Source organism: Petaurus breviceps, unplaced genomic scaffold (assembly GCF_028583685.1).
Source record: "Petaurus breviceps papuanus isolate PSGF00001 unplaced genomic scaffold, PetGlider_PUasm1.0 186, whole genome shotgun sequence".
Lineage (NCBI taxonomy): Eukaryota > Metazoa > Chordata > Mammalia > Diprotodontia > Petauridae > Petaurus > Petaurus breviceps.
This window is the reverse complement of record NW_027185798.1, coordinates 10,614,398-10,635,948: the sequence shown is the minus strand read 5'-3', so window position 1 is coordinate 10,635,948 and position 21,551 is coordinate 10,614,398. Positions and strand designations below refer to the sequence as shown.

Sequence of the window (21,551 nt, the reverse complement as noted above, 5' to 3'; positions counted from 1 at the left end):
ACAGTAGACACTTAATAAATGCTTATGGGATTGAACGGATGAAAGTCTACACATGGTCAGTAGTCATCAATGCTCTCTTGGCTGCTGGTTTTTGAACTAATGATTCTATCTACTGGTGTTGTTGTATGTCTGTGATTAATGGAACCCCAAAGCCTCTGAAGCAGAAGGCAATGAAAGGCACGTGGTGGGGGATGATTGGGCTGGGACACAAAACAGAGGCAGAAAGAAGAAGACAAGAGTAGGATACTGACAGAACAAGAAGATGCAGCGGCCATGTGGTAGGAGGGCAGAATTCCCGTTAGGCACCAGATGTGCCCTTGTGAATTCTCTCAATATTGAGAGCAAGTGAGGAAGGTCACCAGCATATTGGGTGCACCCCATGTGGTGACTTTATAGCAGCAGGGTCATGGCAGGCAGAAATATTTGTGAAATCTGTATCATTGGAGGGAACATCTGCAACAGGGAATGATGAAAACAGTGATTATGAAAATGGCAGCCCACACAAGGAGAGCCTTAAGATTTCCAGAGTGTTCTACAGGGAATGTCTCATCTGATCCTCACAACAACCCTGGGAGGTAGGAGCTGTTGTTGTCTCCATTTTACAGATCAGAAAATATAGGCTGAGAAAAATGACTTGTCCAGAGTCAGTAAGTGTCTGAGGCAGGATTTGAACACAAGCCTTAGGCATTCCATGTCTAGCCACCAGGTCATATGTAACAAAATGGCTATTCATGCAGAGAATATTTATACAGCACACTGACACTTTGATGTATCAGTGACACCTTCAATGTGGGTCCCCCATTGTTTGTGTTAATCTCTCTAAAATGGATTCAGCTGGGCCTTCTTAAAGCAAATTGTTGGGGTGGCTAGATGGCTCTCAGTGAATAGAGCACTGGTCCTATAGTCAGGAGGATCTGAGTTCAAATGTGGCCTCAGACACTTAACACTTACTAGCTGTGTGACCTTGGGTGAGTCACTTAACCCCAATTACCCATCCTCCCCACCTCTAAAATAAAATAAATTTTTAAAAAATATTATATAACAAAGCAAATGTTACTTGAAGAGAACCATTCTTAACCAGTATTTTGGGTTTTTTGCCTCTGACTCCAATAAAACAAGTTTCCTAGGTCAAGTAAGTATGCAGTTGTCTACGCCAACTGTGGGGTTATCCAAGTTGCATAACAATGCATCCTTTGTCTTCTTTAGATGGCTCTTGTTTATGTTCTCCATAGTGCTTGCAGAGAGTGTCCACACAATATGTGGTCGTTCTTCCACCTGGTCTTTCAGTATTATATGGATACCAGCATAGCCCATGAGTTATCCATTGGTTAACCCTTACTAGTCATTTTACCAAATTACTAAGGGAAGAGCTAGGAAGTAAGAGAGACTGCCCCAATAATACCAAAATCCTGAGGGAGCAGCGCCTACTCCCCTCAATGACCTTCTGCCCTTCTGGTTCTTCACTAAACTCATATCTGATACTGTTACTTGACTTTGGGCTCTATCACCTTCTGTGGTCCCCTCTACTGGGGCTTACCTGCCCTGTTGTCCCTACAGCATAATCTGAATGCCACCTTCCCATCCATCACCTCCTGCTAAGTTTTGAAGGGCAGATAAGATTCTCTGGGGATTGAGCTACCCTTTCTGTAGTTGGGTGTGATTACGCACCATCAGAGTCTTCTTCCTGGTAGCCTGCACCATGTTTTCATGAGGGAAAATTGACAGTCTTTAATTATAGAAAGGAAATCTTGGACATACAACCCATACCCCCCCCCATCCCTACCAACCTTTCTCTAAAATGAATATTTGTAGCTTAAGGTCATCTGCCTCTCTTGGCACCACCAAGTAAACTATTCCTGAGCACCAGAATGCCTATCAATACCTCTGTGTACCACCTCATTTTCTAATCCCATATTTTGGTATATATATGGGCCTCAATTTCTGCATCTATAAAATGATGGGGTTAGACTAGATGTCCTCTGAATTTCCTTCTATCTCTAGGTTTAAATAATCTTAAGCATTTTCACTATATGGGCCTCAGTTTCCTTCTCTGTAAAATTAGTAGGTTGGACCAGATGACCTCTGAGACCTCATCTAGCTCTAGGGCTATGATTGTCTGATCTTTATGGCTTCTTGTGGACAATTTTCCTTGCCTATGGACTCCTGATGTCTTCCATATGTCTCTTCATTTTGACAAGTCTGCCATTTTGATTCTTTGGTGATTGCTTCTGGGGATGATAAGAACTCGTGTTCCATGGAGTTGCACATCTCCTGTGCTGTGATATCTTTCTCTAGCTTTTTTTCCTCTCCTAATTTTGGCACTCTGGGCTTACTCCCTGAGGAATTGCTGGGTGTACCTCCACCCGTTGGACCCCAAAGCTTCTGGCAAGTCAGCCACCACTCTCCCTAACAACAACAATGGCAAAGAATCCTATTTCTGCTCTTCAGCTGCAGCTCCCACATACCTCCCCCATGAGAACTGTCCCGCTATAGCACTCCTTTTAATTACAACCATAATGCTACTTTGCAAGGCATTTATCAAGGACTCTGCCCTGCTGCCAAATGGATTCCAACTGGGTAAAACCTGCATACAGGGGTCCTCTGGGGATAATTGAAGTTTCATAAGTCTGCTGGCAGCTTTCCATCAGAACATTAAAAGAAGCCAAAAAAGAAAAAAAAAACCTACAATAAGGATACTTACAGCAATTGCAGTCTGGATACACAAGACCCAGCCCCGAAGTTGGCAGCAGATGAGCACACACTTAATCAAGCTAGCAAGACCAGCCTAATGGAATTGGAAGCAAAAAGACAAAGACTGGCAGCAACAGTCCTCTGTGGTTAACGCACGACACAGTGGAAAGAACATTAACCTCAGATTCAGTGGGGCCTGAGTTTGAATTCTATCTCTGCTATTAGCTACCTGGGTGACTGTGGGCAAGTGATTTAAATTTGGGGGAATTCATTTCCTTCATCCGTGCAAAGAGGGGCTTGGTCTACATGACCTCAGGAACCCTTTTGGGTTCTAGATCTATGAGCTGATGATGCTACTGCCTGTCTCAGGAAGGTTTTGCTAAATGCCTTTTGGGGGTATTCAGCCAAGAGACATGGCATGCAGTCACCAGGAGCATTGAGAGAAACAAGCCTTCATAAACTGATTCAGCTGGACCAAAAGATGCCCCCCAGCCTCCTTTCATGTCATCTTTTCTGCAGATGTTATTTAAAATGAAATGATTGATCTTAACCTCCCCTCCTCCTCCACCCCCTGCTTCTCCAGACTGAGGCAGCCAGAAAATTTAGACTTTCCTATTAGATTAGGAGTCAGGAAATGAGAGAAACCTGCTTCTGGTAAGGAGGCATTCTCAGAACTCATGAGCTGACCTGTAGAAACTGAGTGAAATCAGCACAGATGTTGTAGAGGGAAGAAGGAAGATTTTTAAAATAAGAAATAGAAGAAAAATCATTTTATAATTCACCCCAAGTCTTGACTCCCCTAACTGTGAACTTAGGACTATGAAATCGTGAGCTCTCAGAGCCAGAAGGGCTTCCCGTGGTTCACAAAGGTCCCATTTGAGCCTCACAACAGAAGCTCACTGATGCTCAGCTTCCTCCTCAAGAAAATGAGGTGGTCAGGTTAGATGATGAGTCCATAAAGTGAGAGTTAGGGGAGCAGAGTAGATGGAAGGCCAGCCTTGGAGTCAGGAATACATATCTTTGTCACATGCTCACTGTGTGTCTATAGGGAAATGAACTGACCTGTCAGTGCCCCCAGGAAACTCAAAGAATAGAAATCTAGAGCAATGGATGATTTGTATTGTTAAACAGACCGATATGTTGAGTTCCTCATGTTGATGTAACCATAGAGGCAAGGAATTGGAGGAAGAAAAAGAGGAAGAGGAAAAGGAGAAAGAGGAGGAAAAGGCGGTGCAGGAGAAGGAAGAAGGAAGAGGAGGAGAAGGAGGAGGAAGAGAAGGAGGAGAAGAAGGAGGAAAAGGAGGAGGAGAAGGAATAGAAGAAGGAAGAGGAGGAAGAGGCATCAAATCTTTCGACTTGATGTTGAAAGATCTGGTTTTGAGGTAGCTAGGTGGTATAGTGAATAGAGCACTGGTCTTGGAGTCAGGAGGACCTGAGTTCAAACCCAGGCTCAGACACTTACTAGCTATGCGACCCTGGGCAAGTCACTTAACTCTGATTGCTTTCTACCCCTGCCCTCTGACAAGAAAAAAACAAAAGGAAGAAGACCATCTGATTTTGCCTGTTACTAGCTATATGACTTTGGAAAAGTTCCTTAATCTCTCTGACTCTTATTTTTTTTTTTTTGCTTTTTGGAGGGCAATTGGGGATAAGTGACTTGCCCAAAGTCACATGGCTAGTAAGTGTGTTGAGTGTCTGAGGCCAGATTTGAACTCAGGTCTTCCTGACTCCAGGGCTGGTGCTCTATTCACTGCGCCACCTAGCCGCCCCTGACTCTTAATTTTTCAATCTGAAAAAGGGCGTATATGGGGTGAAAGGGAGAGATTGAATCAGATAATCAATAAGGCCCTTTCCAAAGGTAATACTTTATGTCCTCTGAACACCAGAAGTTAATTCTACTTTCCATTTCTATCCGTTTTGGGGGGTAATGGGTTCCAGACATTGATTTCCTGATGTACAAGTTAAGACTGCCCTCCTTCTGACTTAAACTAGCTTTCTTGACTTTACAGAATCTCATAGTTGGAAGACAGCTTAGAGTGTGCCTCCTGCCATCCATACTTGAACAAACACCCCCTCTCTAGCACTCCTGACACATGGTCTTCAAATCTCCACTCGAATCCCTCCACTGCTGGGGAGCCAAATGTGGGCCTCTCCAGGGGGTCACTGCCACCCCTAGATCATTCGTTTCAAAGACGTTCATCTTTCCAACAAGTCTCCAACTGCTCCCTGTAATTTTCATTCTTGGCTTCTGGTTTTCCCCTCCGGGGCCAAGCAGAACAAATTTGATCTCCACTTCCCATGTGACCCCCCTTCATGTATTTGAAGGCAGTGATTATGCCACATTAAGTCCTCTTTTCTTCCAGCTAAATATCTCAACTTCCATCCTATTCCCCAGATTTCTCACTGTTTACTCTGCTCAAGGAAAATCTCCTCATGGGTTCCTCATCTCCTATCCCTCTCCATCCCACACACTTTATTTTCCAAGATGTACAGAAGGGAAACTAGTTAGTTGCACAACGTCTGCTTTGGGCAACCTCAGATTCCTATGGACTTTCTTAACCTGAATAGTTGGTTTTGATATCCTAGAAAAAGCTTTCTTGTAGCTATCAGAACTGATAGAAAAGGACAGAGACTTCCTGACTTTTCCACCAGGCTTTCTAACCTGCTTGCCGTAGAATATTGGGGGGATGGACTTTATAAACTAGGCATTGGACATTAAGGTGCCTAGAAGTTGAAGTCCGTTAAACAAATATCAGAAAGAGAGATGGAGGGGGGAGGGAGAGAGAGAGAGAGAGAGAGAGAGAGAGAGAGAGAGAGAGAGAGAGAGAGAGAGAGAGAGAGAGAGAGAGAGAGAGGGAGGGGGAGGGGGAAGGAGAGAGAGAGAGTAGGCTTCTACAGAACACGACGCTCTTCCGATCTATGTGTGAGTGTGAGAGAGAGCGAGAGAGAGAGGAGCGAGGAGAGAGGAGAGAGGAGAGAGGAGAGAGGAGAGAGAGCACATGGTGAGTCCGCCATGGGGAGATTTTTGATGAGATCACTCTTCCTGTGACAATGGACAAATTACTTCCGTAACTTCTCCATATTTCTATGGTTTGAGGCCAGAAACGTTTGAACTACAGGTGAGCCCAAAACCACAAGGTGTCACAGATGCTGAGTTTTCCATGTGAATTCAGTGGGGCTCGAATATTGGAACAAGCACAGAGACATTGGATGACGCTTTGACCTTAGGATGCCAAAGTCCATTTAGCCATTGTCTGGGAGGCTAGGGCCGCCTCTGTAGGAATTGTAGAACTGCATTTGCCATGCCATCAGCACAGTGTCTGGCACACAGTAAGCACTTGATAAATGCTTGTTGACTAACTATGTAACTTCATTATTTCATAACCATAAAAGGGGGGGGGGGGATGTTGAAATTCTTTTCCTCTGCAAATGGTCCCTTAATGAGAGGGTACCATGGAGCAGTAGAGAAGGTGCCAAATTTTCAGCCACAAAACCTGAGTTCCAGTCCTGATGATTCTCTTTGGAACCTGTCTGACCCTGGAAACCACTTTGCTCATTCATAAGACAAGGAAGTCGGACCCAGTGGCCTCTGCAGCCCTTTCCCCTTCTGAGATCTAATGGTTGTGAACATGCGCTGAGTGATCTCTTTATGTTTGTACCCATAGCACCTTACACAGGTCTTCATACATAAAAATCACAAATCTAGCCCTGACAGGAATCCAGGTGTCATCTAGCCCATTTTACAGGTGAAAAAATATGTGATACAGAGGAAACATTGAGGTACAGAGAATAAAGGATTTGCCTGAGGTCGCACAACTCACAAGGGCAGCTGGGCAGCACTGGGCCTGGAGTCAGGAAGGCCTGAGTTCAAAGGCAGCCTCAGGCACTTCCTAGCTATGTGACCTTGCGCAACTCACTTAACCCTGTTTGCCTCACTTTCCTCATCTGCCAAATGAGCTGCAGAGGGAAACAGCAAAGCCCTCCTGTATCTTTGCCAAGAAAACCCAATTGGGGTCATGAAGGATCAAACAGAACCAAAAACAACTCAACAACAACTGAGGCAGGATTTGAATTCAGGTCTTCCTGACTCCAAGTCCAGTATCCTATCCATTACCGGCATTGAACAATTGTTGGTTGGGCTGAAGTGCTGAATAAATGTGTGGCTTCCTCCCGGGAGTGAGAGGTTTCTTCAAACCTGTGGGCAACACCCAGAACTGTCTTCTGTTTGGATAAGCAAACATTTGTTGCCCTGCTCAGGTCTGTCTGTGGAAAAAACGCAGGAAAAGGGGCTAGAGGTGGTCTTGTGTAAACCACAGACTCTTTCTCAAACTGTTTTCCAAGTAAATTGTGATTCTTGCATTTCTTGCTGAAGTCGATGACAAAAGATCGAATTAACACTCCTGAGCAGAACATTTTAGATGATTTTCAATCCGACTGAATACACGATAGGGACATTGAGAAGATGCTGTAAGTCCTCAACACAAAGTTAGGTTATTAAGTCGTGGCCCTTGTTAGAGCTGTCTGGGGGCTTTTCATGCAGAAATCTCTCCTGCTGGATGGGGACTTTGGGAACCTGCATTTTGCTAACAGCCTTTTATCTCTTTATTTAAAAAGAAAAATTCTATGTCATGTATTCTTGCTAACTCTAGGGTTGTCCCTGTCAGCTCAAAACATTTAGAACAATCCTGATTTTTGCCCTCATGGATCTTCTAGTCTAACAGATGGTTAGGAAGGTTTGGTAAACAATGTCACAGTACTTCTCATCAGAAGAATGAGACAAAGACAGTGGCATTTGTGAAATATGCTAAGAATTACCAAGTGCTTTACACGAGCATACACTGAGGATTTCTACAACAACTGTACAACAAACGTTATTAGCGCGATTTTATAGATAAGGAAATGAGGCTTGGAGACATAAAGTGACCTGCCTGATGTCTCAGAACTAGGAAGCAACTGCAGATGAATTCTAACCCGCCTTGTCGTAACTCCAAATCTAGCTTCTGTCCCGCTCTACCTCCCCACCATTCCTTCAAAACCTCATGTGTAAAAGCTCATTTTGCAAGTAAATTGTTGTAATACGGAGGTGGTATGAGTTAGTGGAGAGAACTGGGGATTTGAAGTCAGAAGACCTGTGTTTGAATCCTGTCTCTTCCCCTTAGTTCTTGTGTGATCTTGTAAAAGACTTGACTGCTTTGGGCCTCAGTATCTTTATCTGTAAAATGATGAGCTTGGATTACATGACCTTTGAGTTCCCTTCCAGTTCTAGACCATGAAACCATGACATGGCATCTGATTCCTCCATGCCTCTGTTCTTTATCTGTAAAGTGAGATGATCCCTAAGACCCTTTCTGTTTGTGACTTGGGATAATTTACCCCAGACTATATTTTCTGTAACCCTCTTGGTAACAGCCCCTTTGCCTGGGGAATAGATGAGTCTCTAGGCCTTCATTTTCTGTAAAATCATGCCCCAAGAAGTGAAATAATCAATTATTCCACCCTAAGGTAGACCTGGAAGGCAAGCCCTCACTTGATTTGTGTTGTCACCAGAAGGAGAAGCCATCAGGAGGAGAATGGAGCTCAGACTGAAGCATTCTGGGCAAAGAATGGTGTGCTTGGCTTGGGACAGGAGGTGATGGAGAGAGCCTTCTTTGGCATCGCTGCAAATCAGAGGCTCGCTTCCAGGGCCCAGCTTGCACAGCCTTTCTGTTGTCTGTCCTCAGCTTCCGCTGCATCAATGTCTCGTCTTTCTCAGCTTGGAATTATTCAACTTTGAAGAGCTCCGGTTTTCAAATTGGCCTTTTTCCTTATGCACAGCTTTCACTACAGCTCAGAGATTTCTCTTGGGAAATTGTGAATGCAAGTGAGAGGTACTGGAGGAGCCTGGAAGATAGAGCGTTCTGCATGGGCAGCACCGAGTGCAATTAAGTTGTCCCCAAGACTGGAGATGGGAAGGCTTGGAGGAAAACGAGGAGGATGCAGAAGGATGATGTTTTTTCCTCAAGAATTTTCCCCTCGATTGTCCAAGAAATAAAGTTGTGGAATTCAGAGGCAAAAGGAGCTTGAGAGAGCAGCTGTTCCAAACCCTTCATTTTTACATATGGAACAACTGAGGTCCAGAGAGAGGGGACAATGTCTTCGAGATAATGGCAGAATGAGAATTCAGACCCCCACCAGTGAGCTAGGGCCAGCACTCCTCACTAACCACAGTGACTGTCAATGTAGTGGACTGAGTAACGGACTCGGAGTCAGGAAAACCTCAGTTCAAATCTCACCACAGACACTGACTGACTGTGCAGACTTGGGCAAGTTCCATTGACTCTCTGGTCCCTAGTCTCCTCATGTGTTGGTCACAACGGCTTCTAAGGTGCCTCCCTCCTAGCTCTGAATCTATGGTCATATGATCACCAGCAAGCGGTCATCCAGCCTGTGCTTTAAACCAGCAAGGGGGGAATCCCTCCTTCCCAAGACAGCCAACTTTACCGCTGGGTACCTCAAATTGTTCTGCAGGTGTTTCTGATGTAATGGGAGTTCATTATAGAAGAGCCTTTGATTTAACTTTGGGGAAGGACATTTTCTTACCTAGGAGGAAGAACTCCCCATAACAATGACATTGCAGGTTCAGAGAAAAACACAAACGACAAAACAACAAAAAATCTAAAGAAAAAATACAGCAAAAACTGTAGTGATAGGCGGAGAATCAGCAAGACCTGGGTTCAAATTCTAGCAATGTAAAATGGGGAGGGGAAGAAAACCAACAGTTTGGGGTATTTGGGAAGGCTTCATGGAACAGGCATTACCTGAGCTTAGCCTTCAAGGAAGAGAGAGATAGAGGTAAGGAGGAGGGGTGAGGTGAGGTGAGGAGGAGGAGAGAAATGGCCTATCATATTTGGCAAGCAGCTGCTAACGCAGTTTGGCTGGAATGTGGAGAATGGTCATGAGAAGCTAGAGCTCCAAGGTAGAAGGGATCCAGCTCATGGCGGGCCCTGTGAGCGAGGTTGAGGAGTCTGTATTTGATTCTTGTTGTATTATGGAGCCCCTGAAGAGTTTGGAGCAAGAAAAGGACATGGTGAACTCAGGCACCATCATTTCTACATTAGTGTGGAAAATAGACTATGGAACAAGCCTTCTTAGCCAGGGGGGTGTGATTTTGTCTTTGTTGTTGTTTTTTAATAACTATTTCAATAACATGTGAATTTAGTTGGTTTCTTTTGTACTTTTGTATTGGTTTGTATTTATATTTATTACATTGATTTCTTTTGTAATTCTATGTGTTTTATTTTTTTGTCTTTAAAATAACATGATTCTGAAAAGAAGTACACTTCCCAGGAGTCCAGAAAGTCTGTGGAATTTCATTTGAGCCTTAGAATCTAAGAATTCTCTGATCTAAGAGCCGAAAATTATCTCATTAGTAACAGTAGCAGTAGCAGCAGCAATAGTAGTAATAATAGTAATAGTAGTGGCAGTGGTAGTGGTAGAAGTAGTAGTCATTGTTTTTGTAATAGTAGTAGCAGTAGTATTAATAGTCATAGCAGTGGTGGCAGCTGTAAAAGTAGCAGTAGTGATAGTAGTCGTCGTGATAGATAGCATTTTTATATTGCTTGAAGGTTAGAAAAGCACTTTACAATGATCTCCTTTTATCCTCACTACAATCCTGGGAGGTAGGTGCTGTTATTATTTTACAGAGGCTGAATAAAGTCAAATGACTCATCCAAGGTCATACAACTAGCAAGTGTCTGAGGCTGGATTTGAACTCAAGTCTTCCTGACTCCAGGCCCAGTGCTCTATCCACTGCGTCACCGAGCTCCCCTCCGTACACTGAAACAAATCTTGGGTTTTACTTCACACCCCTCTTCTATTAGATTGGCAAAAATGAAGAAAAGAAAGAGTCAATGTGGGAGTGACTATGAGGACACAATTACTAGTAGGCTATGAATTCTGGAAAAGGATTTGGAATTAGGTGAGAAAAGTCACTATCTGCTCCCCACTCCTGTTTCCCAGCTCCCCTTTCAGGTGATGTCTTCCCCCACTATATCTCAAACTCCTTGAGGGCAGGACCTGTGTTGCTTATAACACTCCCAGGCCTTAGCCCAGTACTTGGAATATGTTCTAGCCACTAGCCCACCACCCCACCCCTTCAGATAGATAAAGAAGATGAGGCCCATAATAGTTGTGATTTGCTGAAATCACACAGGTAGAAGGCATCAAATCTGACATCATCTGACTCCAGAGTTCCTCCTCATCCCCCAGGCCCTTGTTGCTAACCCTCTGTGAGATGTAAGGTAAATCGATTTCTTCTCGTTTGTATGTGATGGCCCTTCCAATTAAGGACAGGTTCAATTAAGGGCAGCTATCATGCCCTGCTATGTTTCCTTTTCTCCAGGCTAAACCTCCCCACTTCCATCCAGACCTCAGCAGAATAAATTGGCTCCTTCCACATGCCAACCCTCCAGACATCTGAATAGAGTTCTTGCACCCCCTAAGTTTGCCCTGGTCCCAGTGATCTGAAGGCATATTGAAAAAGACTCTGTTTTCTAAAGTTACAGGCTCCGTCATTGGTCTAGCCAAGAAGCATACAGGGCCACACATTAACTCAGCTGCAATTCAATGTGTAATTAGGTTTATTAATCTACTGTATCAGATGTAATGACAGGGATTTAGGGTGACTGCAAGGCATCACTCTTTAGCAGGCAAAAACACACCCAACTAGACTGAAGTGAGCTATTTTTCCCCACAGAATCTCGGAGCTGGGAAGGACCTTCGTGGCCATTTCCTCTACAACATTCCTTGATACATAGTTCTCCAGCTCCTGCTTATACAACTCTGGTCATGGGGGACTTGAGAAGGTAAGTAATCCCTCTGGGGATTGAGCCCTCAACCTGGAGTCAGAAAACCTGAATTCAAAAATGCTTCTGTCACTCACTATCTGTGCAACCACAGGCAAATCACTAACTGTGCCTCAGTTTCCTAATATGCAAAATTGTGGCATTAATTTGACAAGCATTTATTACACAAAAATCCTTAAGTTATAAAAGCTCAGCGTTGAGCGAAGACATTTGGGATGACTTGATTTATGTGCCTGGCATTGTACTAGATGATACTGATACCAAGATAAGAACAAAACAATCCCTGCCTTCAAGAAGCTTATATTCTAGGGGGTTTTCAAACATATTAAGAAGTGAGTATACAGAGGGCACTAACAATTTAGTTCAATCCAGCAGGTGTTTATTAAACACCTACGGTATAGGATCTTGAGAGACAGTGCAGTACAATGGTTAGAGAGTGAACCTCCAGATAGACCGGTTCAAGTCTGTCCTCTGACACATACTGGCTGTGTGGCTGGATGAATCCCCTCACATTTCAGAGTCCTAGGCAACTCTCTGAGACTGCCAACCTGCATGAGGAGAAGAAATTTTCTCACCTGTGAGTCCTCTACTACAAGAAAATCATAGGTCCAGCTCCTAACCCTACATAAAAATCAAAGGTCTAAAGCTGGAAGGGACCCCAGAGGTCTCTGGGTCCAAACCCCTCATTTTACAGATGAGGAAACTGAGGCAAACAGGTCAGAGTCACATGGCTAGTAAAGTGTCTAAAGTTGGATTTGAATTCAGATCTTCCTAAATTCACTGGGCCACCTTGCTGCCCTACACACTAAGTGTCCAGTGTACCTAGCAAACTTCTGCATCCTTCTATCCCCCTGTGCCATGCTTTGGGGATAAAGCCCCTGTCCTCATAGAGCAAGATTATACCTCACAATGTGTGTGAAATGCTATATACATGTCAGTTGTTAATAAGTACCAAGGTAGACTGTTCCACATTTGGAAAACTCTACTTGTTATGTAGTTATAAAAATGCCCCCTTTTTTCTTCCTGGAATAGCTCCCCAAAGATAAATACATCATCAAGTCATTAACATTTCCAAGGTGGTCACTGCTACCTCTGATGAGGCAGTATAAGTGACCTGAAACGCTTGGGGGTCACTCAGACTCATCATTCCCCTATCTCTGGGTCTGTTTCTTCATCTGTTAAAACATGAAGGTTGGACTAGATTGCCTTGAAGGTCTATGAACATGTCTAATGAAGAAGCATAGATTTAAAGCCAAGGTACTGAGGCCCAGTTGGTCAGTCAACAAGCTTGGATAGTAGAGTGAGAGGATAAGTGATGTGCTGAAGGTCAAACAGGGAATCAGTTGCAAAGCCAGAGTTCGAACCCAGATTGCTGAGTTTTAGTCCAGTTTACAAAAGTAGGGGATCAGATCCTAAAGTAACTTTACTGGTCAGAGCGAGTCTGACTGTCGGGGTGCAAAGAAGCTCCTGGTTCATCTAGGACCCTTTGGTATCTAGGTCATCCAGGAAGATGTCTGGTCCAAAAAGGAAGAGACAGACTCCATTGGGTCAGTATTCTGTCTGGGATTCATCGCTGGTCATCCAAATCATAGAGGAGACCCCAGAAACTTTGCATTCTGAGCTCTTAAAGCTGTTAGCTCTTACCCCAGATTCTCCTCTCCATCTGGCTAGGGGTCCTGGCAGCAAGGGAATTTCACAGTCCTTTACTCAATCCTTCCATTTATAAATGAGCCACAAAACAGTTAAGTAATTCGTCCAGGGTCACACATGTAATAAGTATATGAGGCAGGATTTGAACCAAGCTCAGTTCCCTAACCTCTACATTGCATTTCCTGGAGTAATTTCATCCTCTCACGTAGTAGCTTTTCATGAATGGAGGCAGACTGGCCAATTGCCTTATCCCAGGCAAGAATCCTTTCCCCGCTCTCCCAGCCTGACCCCCTGACAGTGTTCGATAATCTGCATTGACTTGAAGAAGAGGGGTAGTGGTAGGGAAGTGAGGAAGAAGGAAAGCAATCATTAAACTACTAAGCCCTTTCCATGAAACAATCAAAAGGAAAGTTTCAATCCAATGACACCTAATTAAAAATTCAGAGGTGCCCAACGTTGATTCATGAAAGCTTGTGCACTTTTAAATTGTTGCCAGGGAGATCAGGGCCTGAGAAAATTAAAAACCATTAGCCTCAAAAGGATAAATGATTTTCACAGCTTTCCAATGTGATTTCCTGTTGGGTAGGATTTTGTATGTTTTCAATTTTTTTTTTTCATTTCTGCTTCCCTCTCCCTCCTGTGGGGAGGGAGTGAATTGCTTTCTAAGCTCTCAGAAAGTACTCAGCCCTGAAGGATGGCAGTTTTGCAAATTGCGCTGAGATATTCCAGAAGGCCAGGGCATTCTACAGCCTGAGTAAATCAAAGAAGATCCAATACCTGGCCCTGTTGCTGTGTTAGCAGGGGGCAGTTTCTTGCTGATAACTGTCCCACTGAGGATGATCTCACATTCCTAGACTTCTCAGAAGGGCAGCTTTAAGGCCACTTTTTTTCCTTTAATCAGTTGGCACTTATTAAGCACCTGTTGTATGCCAAACGTTTTACTAGGTCCTTAGTATAAAAAATACAAAATAGTCCCTGATTTTGAAGAGTTTAACCAAGAGTAGTCGCAAGGGAGGGGAGGGGGAAAGAGTGCTGAGTTTGGAGAAAGAGAACATGGTTCGAATTCCAGCTCTACCGCTGACTCCCTATATAGCCTCAGAAAAGCCATTTAATTTCTTTGTTTCTCCAACTGCAAGGCAACAATAAGCATTTATTAAGCACTTACTGTATGCCAGCCAACAGGCTAAGCACAGAGGGGACAAACCCAAGCAAAGGGAGAGAGAGAGTTCCTGCCCTCAAGGAGCTTATATTCCAATGAGAGAAAGCAGCACAGAGAAGGGAACTCAAAGGAATTGAGCAGGGCATATCATCAAAATCTGGAAAGTTAGAAACAGGCAGAAGAGAAATACAGGTCAGCTTGCCTGGACCCCCCGCCAAAATGGAAGCCCCAGGAGCAAGTCAGAGAATGCAACTAGCATGGGGGATGGATGTTCCAGGGAGAGAAGTCCAGTAAAGCCGGATGTAAAATGAGTGATCAGGGAGAGGGGACCTCTATGATCAAAGATCCCTTCCAGAGGTCAGAGAAACAGTAGGAAGGGCAGCTTGGCTGCACCATAGACTTAAAGGAGAGTAATATGTATGAAATCTTGAAATGTAGGACTAGGATCTCTAAGGTCCATCTTCCACCTCTAAAAGGCTAGATTTATGTGATCCAAGATAAGTGAGGATTATACCAGCCCAGATAATGAAAAGTAAAGAGTAATAAGTAATAATTATTATTTATATTAAGTCTGAGGAGGTGATTCAATTGAAAGATATTTATTAAATGTCTATCCTTTGAAGACGGACTTCTTCTCCTGACATAATCATATAACCAGATTCTAGCAGGAGGGGAAATGCCTGTCCTCATGGGTCTCATGGCTGATGGAATGACCAACAATTCCAGCAAAGCAAGGAAGTGGGAAATTCCAGAACTCATTTGGAGAGTGGAGATAATTCCAATTTGGCTGGAATGCAAGGAAGAAAGTAAAATGAGATGAGAAAGAGTGGGTGGCACCCAATTGTGAGTGTCTTAAATGATAATAAACAAAGTAGTTCAAACTTGACTTGTTAGGTAGCTGTTGTCTGTTCTTTTAGTTTTCCAAAGAAGAGCAATGACATCGCAGGGTGATGTCCTCACTTATGCGTGAATTGGGTTTAAGTGAGGCAGGGTGGCACAGAGTCCTCAGCCTCACTCTCTCTTCCAGCATCATCGAAGTCCAATGGCAGGACAAAGTCAGGACAGCTAGTGGTGGTGATGCAGTGGATGACCTTGGCATCTTCAACACCTGAGCAAGCTCTAAGTGGTCCATGATCCCTGTTTGGAACAAGTTGTTTTTTCTCATCCACCCATTCTGCCAGAGGAAATCTTCACATGCTTGGAGTAGACATCCCCCTAACTCACCAATGGGGTTGAGATTTATTGGTTACTTTTAACGTGGCTTAACCCATCTGCTGAGATGGTTTTTATTGGGGTGTGGCCACTGCTCATGCTACAGTTTCTTGGAGCCAGTCACAGATGATTTGGAGGAACAAGAAACTGGACTAAATGAGTCCTAAGGTCCCTTCCTGTTCCAGAGATATCAACCTTTGATATCCCTCTAGATGAATAATATGACCAGGTTCACGTACAAATAAGACAAGTCCGTCCATTGTCTGAAGGATGAATTGCAAAGAAGAAATGGTGGCTTTTAAGAGATGAGTATGAGCCAGTGATAGAGAGGGCTGGTACTAACAATGCTGGCCATAAGATAAGAGAGGAAGGAACAGAATGCAGTTTCTGAGGCCCTGAATGCACTTGGCTGCACAACATGGGTCTGTTATATCATGGAGCTTAGTCCATGAGCCTCAGTGACAACTCTCTCTGATTGCTAGGAGGGAAAACAAAAAACAGCTTACAGCCACAGAGAGAATCAGCATGGTGGTAGTTGAAATGAGAGTGCCGACAGTAGTGCATTAGGCTCTCAAGGGATTTACTTGTAAATGTGCCTATATGCATTCATCTTTGGGGAACTGCACTCATTCCTTCACATCTGGGCTCAAGTCAATGCCTCCATTTCACCCCTGCTCTAAGAGCCCAAGAGGCTCCTGGGAGCCTGGAGTTATCAGGCTTTATCATTCTTTGCTTAGAAGTTAGAAGAGAGAAAGAGAACCAGCTCTTCTCATTATGTATCCACTCCATGTTTTCTCTAATGGTAAGGCAGGGGCTGATGCAGTAGGACTCCTGTTTCCCCTTGCTCAATGACAGCGAGAATCACCAATAATACTAATGCCCAGGATGGGGCCGGCATTCCGCCCCCAAAATCTAATATTCTTTAACCACAAATTGTGTCCTCTATTGATGTGACCTTTTTCTTGTTTACCTTCTTCAGAGAGCATTCTCTCTTACAGAAGAACTTATTATGCTTTTGCCTTTTAATTTTAGGAGAACTGGAAAAGAATAATAAAGCATTGACTAAAAATCAGGATTTCTTTTTCAAAGTCACCTTTGAATTAGTTCTGTGGCAAGCCTGGGCTGCAACTCAACTCCCTGTGCATAGGGAACGTGGTCTGGTGGAGCCAGAGGATTGTGAGGCCTGAGTTCAAATTCCAGCTCTGACTCCAACTCTGTAAACACAGAGAATTTACTTCGTTTCTCTAAGCCTCAATTTCTTCATGAGTAAAATGGGGCTGGGAACAGCTAGGTGGCCTTGAATCAGAACTACTCATCTTCCAAAGCTCAAATCCAACCTCAGACACTTACTAGCTGTGTGACCCTAGGCAAGTCACTTAACCCTGTTTGCCTTAGTCATCTCATATGTAAAATGAGCTGGAGAAGAAAATGCCAAGCCATGCTAGTATTCTTTGCCAAGAAAACCCCAAATGGAGTCACAAAGAAAGTCATGACTGAAAACAATAAACAACAATGATAGAAACTACCTTGCAAGGGTTGGTGTAAGAATCAAAGGAGGGAACATTTGTAAAGCACTTAGCACAGTGCCGGGCATACAGCAGGCACTTAATAAATGCTCATTTCCTTTCTTCCTTTGTAAAGACTCCCCAGTTCACTTGGGGACAGTTGCTTCTTGGGTGATGCCATTACTTCCTATAGACTCAAATCTATTTCTAGTAACATGTAAATTTTAAAAGTTCAGGTTTTGAACCCAAACGATTATAAGCAGAATTTATAACTGCCCTTGATGAGTATCAGATAGTGAAGTTCCTGGATCATTTTGGTAGCGACAGTGATCCAGAAAAAATGAGAGATCTCATAAGTTTCCCTAAGGTCTTACATGCCAGATGGGTTTTTCTAGCACAAAAGTTAAGCCACTGTTCCACATTCTCCACCCTAAGATAACTTCCTAAGGAGACCACTGATGTTAATAACACCTAGTGTTTCCTTAAGGACATCAGGATATATGTTGTATCTGGTTTCTAGCTAACTCTACCATGTTGAATCAAAATAGTGGGTCAATTAAATTTTCAGATGAACAAATCTATAGTTTCAAATGTATTTTAAAGAGATATTGCTATGCTGGATGAAGATTAAGGTAACACATGATTGCTCAAGGGAACAGAGAAATTGATTAGCCTTGGGAATTAAATTACGTGGGAAACACTACTCATGAATTTTCAAATTGTCCTCACCTGCTCATGGGGTTAGGCCAGATTTGGCAGTGCCTCTATTAAAAGAAGATTAACCCTGTATTGTAATGGTATTTATGGGATAGGAGTAAAAGTTAACCACAGTTGTAATTGAACTGAAATTTGTAACACTTTGATCAACTGGTCTTAGGTTCCACTTGACTCCACTCCTTACTCCTCATAGCACAAGATGGGCCCAGTCCTTGTCTTTCGAGTTGGACTTTCAGGGTCAGGTAGAAGGCTCCTAGAATGAAATCATGTCGTAGCTAGAGTTTTTGAAGAATCTATCTACAAGGGACCAAGAAGTCGCCATCATGGAGAAATCTTATTTATTTACAAAAAATCACAGCCTCACTGCTAAAGTCCGCTAGAAACTGAACCCAAAGTTAATTCTAACCATTCTAGAAATCAGCATTTTCTAGCTCATTCTCTGAGTTGACACTAAATAGCTATGTTTAGTCTGGAAGCTAAAAATGATTCAGCATACTACATTGATAAGTCTTTTTACCCACGCTACAAATGAAATTTTAGTTTTTCTTTGTTTTTATTGTCCCTCACTCCCCAAGAGGAAGATACTAGTGCCTTCTCTGGTATGCTCTATAGTACTAGCTTCCTAGATGTGTCTTTAAAAATAATTTATCGGGAGAAGGGGGCACATACTTTCAGAATATGGACAAAGAAATAATAATTTTATTTGTTTAATTTTGCTCCCAACAACATAGATCAGCAACTCTTCTGTAAAGTAAGTCATAAAGAATCACTGGAGAGCACTAAGAAGCTTGCCCAGAGTAAGATAATTACTATAGTTAGTCAAAAGACATTTATTAAGCACCTACTATTTTCCAGACACTGTGCTAAGAGTTGTAGATACAAAGAAAGAATACAGTCTCTGTCAGGGGAAGGGCTTGAATCTGAGTCCCAGGTCAGCCCTCAGTCCACTGTCCCTTGCCGCCTCTCTAAGGAAAATAAATGTTGATCTGGACCACATTAAAAAGGCAGGACTTATCCAAGGCAAAGTGACAAGGACATAAAGAACACTCACTCAGAACTAGGTCATATAAAGAATAGCTGAAGAAACTGGGCACATTTATCCTTAGTAGAGAACTTGGAGATGGGGGAAAGGACAAGCTAGCTGCCTTCAAAATTTGAACACCTATCAATGTGATGGAGTAGAAAGAGCCCTTACTGGCTCTGGAATCGAAGGCTTTGAGTCTTCTCCTCTGGTGTTTTTTACCTGTGTAAGAAGCTTGGACAGTTCCCATGACATCTTTGAAAATCTGTTTCCTCCTAGGTAAAAGGGATTATTGGGCTAAATGCCTTTCTAGATGTATGACTTTGTGGACTAGAAGCAACTGGTAGAAATTATAGGGAGGTGGGTTTCAGCTCAATATAAAGAAAAATCTACTAACTCATTATGTGTTATCAAAGGCAGAATCAATTGCCTTGTGGGGTGTTGAGGCCCTGGAAGTATTGAAACAGGGGCCAGATGATCATTTTTCTGGGATGCGAAGCTTCAAGACCATGTGACCACTGCCTAGGGGAAAGGTTCCTCTGGTAGCAAACCCTGCCACCCTGAACAACACCAACACCAGTCGGCTACCATATGCAGCTAAGCCAGTCTAACTAAGCATGAAGGCACCCTGAGGAAAGCACAGGGGAAGGAACAATCACAGGTCCAATCATAGCTTCTACTTGACCACCACCCTTCTCAAACCTCTGTGGAGGCAACCCAAACCATGTGCCCAAATATCCCTGGAATATGTGTCCCTCAGGTCATAATCATCATATAATCATAATGACGAGAAGGTCATAAAGACACCCCACTCAACAACTGCGTTTAAGGCTCCTCTCTCATTCCTCCCTTCCAAGTATAGCTACTAAAAACAGAGAAAGAAAGTCTTTGCCATCGAACACTTTGGTTATTAAATGGTTAGAGATAGATATGATTTTTGTTGGCATAAATAACACTGAAGAAAATTAATTGCCATCAACCTTGCTGCTGTGCCCCAGTGACCACTGGGCTTCTCCATCTGCCCCATAATTAACTCTTACTAGATGTATTGTCTCCCCCATTAGAATGTGAGCTCCTTAAAAATAGGGATTATATTCCTTTTCTGTCATTCCTGACAGTGCTTATAGCCTAGAAAGTGCTTAATTGATATTTTAATTTTTATTCCTTCATTTACTCATTCATTCATTCATTCATGGGGAGTTTGGATCAGATGAGCTGTAACTTTTGTTCAGCTTCCAGAACTCTAAGATGCTACAAAAAATGACACTATAACATTAATGGTAATAGGTATATTATTTGGAAGGCAGTGTAGATGAAAACAGGGCTGGGTTTGAAGTCTGAAGATCTGGACCTGAATTCTGGCTTTGCTCATTATTATCTGTGTGACCTTGGGAGACACACTTGACCTCTCAGGATCTTTAAAATAAGGGGGAAGAGTCAATCTCTAAGGGTTTTTCTATTTCCAAAAGTATGATTAGGTGAAAAAGCAAGACTTATCTGATGCTGGACTCCCCATGTGGAAATAAATGAGTTATTTTGCAAAGTGTCAAAGTGTTGAGATATGTTCTTGCTCCTATGTTACCAGGGACATCACAAGACATCCAAAACATGGATTCCATGGAGAAAAAAAAGTAACAACCCTCTGCTCCAGTCGTCTGGCCCCGTGTTGGCCAAGGGCCATAGTGATTGACTGAATTATTCAGCTAGAAACAAATGTGTGAAGTCAGCCATTATGTTTACATTAGCAGGGTTTGCTGGAATGAATGACCCTGACTCCCCAAGTGCCAGAATTATTCCCAGGGTGGGACTTAAGCCTTGTAGGAGTCTGGCTCCTGTGGAGTCCTATCACGCTTACTCTTTAAAAGGAAAAGCTTCACAGTTCAAAAGTGGACAGTGACAACACCCAAGGCTTGGAGACAGGATAGTGTGGGGTGGGCTTTAAAGAGCACAAAACCAAGAGCGAAAATACCTGGGTTCAGTTGTTGGCTAATATATTCAAGATGTGGTATAAAAGACACAAGAGATGTAAGTGACGACCATCATTGGGGCCGCCCTAGACAGAGTGAAATAGGTATCCAGAGAGGTAGACCTATTTCAGGACACATCAGCTTCAGATGCCCTCCACAACACAGCCCGGGAAAAACCCCACGACCCCAGGTCTCTAGGCAATTGCTTTTTCCTGAAAGCCCCAGAATGGTAACAAGCTGCCCTGAGAGACACTGAAGACGACTTGGCATTGTCTGCCCACCTGACTGCTGCGATTATGTATCTGTTTAGAGGAAGAAATAAAATGGGGGAGTAGGTGCCAAGATGGAAAGGACCAAAGGGAAGGGCCCTGCCAACAGTAGCTGCTGCCATTGGAAAAACGCCATGCTGACACCGCAGCACAGCATGGCTCCAGCTTGAGTAAGCACCTCCACACAACTAGCAGCCCCCCAGGGGAACCCTTGGTTGTTCATTTCCCACATATACAATAGTTATGACTTCATGTTCCTTGGAAATCAATTTTTTTTTTGCTCTTCCTGGCAGACCCATCCTCCTTCACTGAGAGCTGGGCTGCACTGCCACAGGGTAGCTGGCATCTCTGGATGTTACCCACCCCGCCCCCGACACATCATCCCCTGCCAGATGTTATCTTAAAGAGATTTCTGTTGTTGTTTTCAGCACTGGACTGGGGAAATGATAGATTAAATGGAACACACAACCGGATAATGATTTTGTTGTAACCCTTTATTGATAACTAGAGAAGACTG

At 43.4% G+C, this 21,551-nt stretch overlaps 1 long non-coding RNA gene across 1 annotated transcript in view; it reads left to right on the top strand.

Moving 5' to 3' along the window:
- The window catches only part of LOC138162082 (uncharacterized), a 55,440-nt gene extending 34,286 nt beyond the window's left edge, over positions 1–21,154 (top strand). The window contains exons 2-3 of the long non-coding RNA XR_011168536.1: positions 11,426–11,534; positions 20,384–21,154. This is a non-coding gene — a long non-coding RNA (uncharacterized lncRNA). The remainder of the gene's footprint in view (positions 1–11,425; positions 11,535–20,383) is intronic.
- Positions 21,155–21,551: the final 397 nt, after the last annotated feature.